Source organism: Mobula birostris, chromosome 25 (assembly GCF_030028105.1).
Source record: "Mobula birostris isolate sMobBir1 chromosome 25, sMobBir1.hap1, whole genome shotgun sequence".
NCBI lineage: Eukaryota > Metazoa > Chordata > Chondrichthyes > Myliobatiformes > Myliobatidae > Mobula > Mobula birostris.
In genome coordinates, this window is record NC_092394.1 from 17,835,099 (window position 1) to 17,839,882 (window position 4,784).

A 4,784-nucleotide genomic window follows, 5' to 3' on the forward strand; every position below is an offset into this window, starting at 1 on the left:
CCACAACCCTCCAATCCTCCAAAACCTCTCCTGTCCTCATTGATGATGCGAAGATCATTGCCAGAGGCTTAGCAATCTCCTCCCTCACCTCCCACAGTAGCCTGGGGTACATCCCATCCTCTCCCGGTGACTTATCCAACTTGATGCTTTCAAAAAGCTCCAGCACATCCTCTTCCTTAGTAACTACGTACTCAAGCTTTTCAGTCCGCTGCAAGTCATCCCTACAATCGCCAAGATCCTTTTCCGTAGTGAATACTGAAGCAAAGTACCTCTGCTATCTCCTCCGGTTCCATACATACTTTTCCACTGTCACACTTGGTTGGTCCTATTCTCTCACGTCTTATCCCCTTTCTCTTCACATACTTGTATGATGGTGGAGAATCAGTTTTGCCTCCAAACAATTTTGCTTGGAAGCCAAATACACCTGTGGGAAAATAACCCTGGGTCCACTTTGGGTTCCTTCACTCACATTAGTTGAGACGTATCATCTAATAAAAATCGCTTGGAGATTTGAGAGACTGCAAATTCTGGAATCTGGAGCAAATTCAAAATGGTGGAGGCAAAAATCTTTCCAGCATCTTGAGTGGTTATGGCTGACTTCTCTGTTTGGGTCATCAAGTCTGATCTCAACTAAGCCGTTCACCATGTTGCTGAGTTCCCAGTTTCTGTAATAAGCCATGACTGAAAGATGATTAAGAATGTTGTTGATATCTTCAGGCCTGGTAGCTCTAGAATACCCTGACCTGAAATGTTTTCACAGTGAAGCTCCAAGTTTTGAAAAGCAGTTACTATGTAAGTTCCTGAAATGAAAGGATTGCCTTATCACAAGTGGCTGAAGACATTAAATCCTTAACATGAGAAAATCTGCAGATGCTGGAAATCCAAAGCAACACACACAAAATGCTGGAGGAACTCAGCAGGCCAGGAAGCATCTATGGAAAAGAGTAAACAGTCGATGTTTTGGGCTGAGGCCCTTCATCTGGTCTCGGCCTGAAACATTGTTTACTCTTTTCCATAGATGCTGCCTGGCCTGCTGAGTTCCTCCAGCATTTTGTGTGTGTTACATTAAACCCTTATTCTACTGGTTTGAGGAGAGTAAGGGGTGATCTTGATAAAACATTTAACATCCCAAGGGGTCTGAGTTTCATTGTTGGGAGAATCACGAATGAGTGATAAAACGGATTCCTGATCTAACAATCTACCTCATCATGATCTTGCACCTTACTGTCTACCTGCACTGGACTTTCTCTGTAGCTGTTCCACTTTATTCTGCATTCTGTCATTGTTTTACCTTGTTCTACCTCAATGCGTTCTGCAGTGAATTGATCTGTATGAACAGTATGCAAGACAAGGTCTTCACTGTCTCGGTACATGTGACAATAATAAACCAATTTCAGTTTCAAAGTTACTAGATGGGGGGGGGAGTGATTTGAAAGAGAGCTGGTTGGGAACCTCTGGTGGAGGATGGTGGATGGAGAGAGCAGTGGATCTTGAATTCTCCACAACAGAGGGCTGCAGAGACTCGATCACAAGGATTATTAAAAGAGGGAAACTCAGGCAACTGAGGGCAGTGGGGTAACTGGCACGGAGGAAGAGGTAAGGCTTGGGGAAGAGCAGTCATGATCAGACTGAAAGGCAGGGCAGTAACATTCAGTGCCTCTGATGGACCAACTGGCCTACTCTTGCTCCTAATGATTTAAACTTGATTTAAAGAGATTAGCTTTATTTGGCACATGTACCTCAAAATCAACAGTGAAATGTATCATTTTGTGTCTACAACCAATCCTTTCCTAGGAATGTGTTGGAGGCAGCAGGTGTCACCACGCATCCAACGCAAACATAGCATGCTCAAAAATCACTAACCGTAGCCCATGTCCCATCTTTGGACTGTGGGAGGAAACCGGAGCACCCGGAGGAAACCCACATGGTCACGGGGAGAACGTACAAACTCCTCACAGATGCCGGCGGGGATCGTACCCCGATCCTATATTGCTGCCGCTGTAAAGCGACTGAGCTAACTGTCATGCTACCGTGATGCCATGTCTTGTGGGCTAAAACGATCTTGGCAGGTGTAATCGTGTGCAAGTGCGCGCCGTCCACAATACGTGCTGCAGCTGCTGATCAGAGCTTTGTCGCTATCAACTCTTACACCACACAAAAGAACTCGAGGAACTACAAAGGAAAGCTTCTATATTGGACATGTATTTTTAACTCCTCACCAGTGACGGGTCAAAATTATGGAACTCCCATTCCAACGGTACAGTGGCCACTTTATTAGGTACACCTGCAAATATCTAATCAGCTGATCACGTGGCAGAAACTCAATGCATAAAAGCATGCAAACGTGGCTAAGAGGTTCAGTTGTTGTTCAGATCAAACATCAGAATGGGGAAAAATCGTGATCCAAAAATGACCCTGACTGTGGAATGATTGTTGGTGTCAGACGGGGTGGTTTGAGTATCTCAGAAACTGTTGATTTCCTGGGATTTTCATGTACAACAGTCTCTGGAATTTACAGTGAATGGTGTGAAAACAAAAAAAAAACATCCAGTAAACAGCAGTTTTGTGTGCGAAAATGCCTCGTTAAATGAGAGTGGTCAGAGAAGAACGGCCAGAGTGTTTTAAGCCGACTCGAAGGCAACACAAATTCAAATAACCACATTACAACACTAGTGTGCAGAAGAGCATCTCTGAATGCACAACATGTCGAATCTTGCCGTGGATGGGCTACAGTAGCAGAAGGTCACAAACGTACAATCAGTGGCCACTTTATTGGCCTCCTACACCTAATAAAGTTGCCACTCAGTGTATATCCACCAGACAGAAGGCAACTCATCACCACCTTCTCAAGGAAGGGCAATAAATAGCCAGCTGTTCCCAAATCCCATGAATAAATTTTTAAAAATTAAATTCAAAGTTCAAAAAGATAACCATGATGACAATTAACTAACAGAGTGGGTAACTCTTCGCTCGCCAATCCAACATTCTGCCAAAAGTTGAAAAAAATTACAAAGTCCTGCCACTGAAGTCCATAAAGATTGAGATAAGATAGAGACAGGAAAGTTGTTTCCACTGATGGGTGAGACTAGAACTAGAGGTCATATCCTCAAGATTTGTGGGAGTAGATTAGGATGGAGATGAGGAGGAACTGCTTTTCCCAGAGGGTGGAGAATTTGTGGAATTCTGTGCCCAATGAAGCAGTGAATTTACCTCAGTAAATATATTTAAGACAAGGTTGGATAGATTTTTGCATAGTAGGGGAATTAGGGGTTATGGGGAAAAGGCAGGTGGAGATGAGTCCATGGTCAGATCAGCCATGATCTTATTGAACAGCGGAGCAGGCTCGACAGGCCAGATGGCCGACTCCTGCTCCAATTTCTTACGTTCTTATGCCCTTATGAATTCAGAGGTATTTTTGGGCAGACTACTGGAGCACTGCCTGTTGATCTGAGACTTTGCCAGGATTAACTTTATGAGGTGCTTGAGGAATATAAAGAATGTAAAAAGAATCTTAAGAAAGAAATTAGAAAAGCTAAAAGAAGATATGAGGTTGCTTTGGCAAGTAAGGTGAAAATAAATCCCAAGGGTTTCTACCGTTATATTAATAGCAAAAGGATAGTGAGGGATAAAATTGGTCCCTTAGACAATCAGAGTGGACAGCTATGTGTGGAGCCAAAAGAGATGGGGGAGATTCTGAACAATTTCTTTTCTTCAGTATTCACTAAGGAGAAGGATATTGAATTGGGTAAGATAAGAGAAACAGGTAGGGAAGTTATAGAAACTATGATGATTAAAGAGGAGGAAGTACTGGAGCTTTTAAGGAATATAGAAGTGGATAAGTCTCCGGGTCCTGACAGGATATTCCCTAGGACCTTGAGGGAAGTTAGTGTGGAAATAGCAGGGGCCCTGACAGAAATATTTCAAATGTCATTAGAAACGGGGATGGTGCCAGAGGATGTTGTCTATATGGACTTCAGTAAGGCCTTTGACAAGGTCCCACATGGAAGGCTGGTTAGGAAGGTTCAATCCTTACGTATTAATATTGAAGTGGTAAAATGGATTCAGCAGTGGCTGGATGGGAGATGCCAGAGAGTAGTGGTGGATTGCTGTTTGTCAGATTGGAGGTCGGTGACTAGTGGTGTGCCTCAGGGATCTGTACTGGGTCCAGTGCTGTTTGTCATATACATTAATGACCTGGATGATGGGGTGGTAAATTGGATGAGTAAGTATGCAGATGATACTAAGATAGGTGGAGTTGTGGATAATGAAGTAGGTTTTCAAAGCTTGCAGAGAGATTTAGGCCGGTTAGAAGAGTGGGCTGAAAGATGGCTGATGGAGTTTAATGCTGATAAATGTGAGGTGTTACATTTTGGTAGGACTAATCAAAATAGGACATACATGATAAATGGTAGGGCATTGAAGAATGCAGTAGAATAGAGGGATAGTTCCCTGAAGATGGAATCTCATGTGGATAGGGTGGTGAAGAAAGCTTTTGGTATGCTGGCCTTTATAAATCAGACCATTGAGTATAGGAGTTGGGATGCAATATTGAAATTGTACAAGGCATTGGTGAGGCCAAATTAGGAGTATTGTGTACAGTTTTGGTCACCGAATTATAGGAAAGATGTCAACAAAATAGAGAGAGTACAGAGAAGATTTACTAGAATGTTACCTGGGTTTCATCACCTAAGTTACAGAGAAAGGTTGAACAAGTTAGGTCTTTATTTTTTGGAGCGTAGAAGGTTGAGGGGGGACTTGATAGAGGTGTTTAAAATTATGAGGGG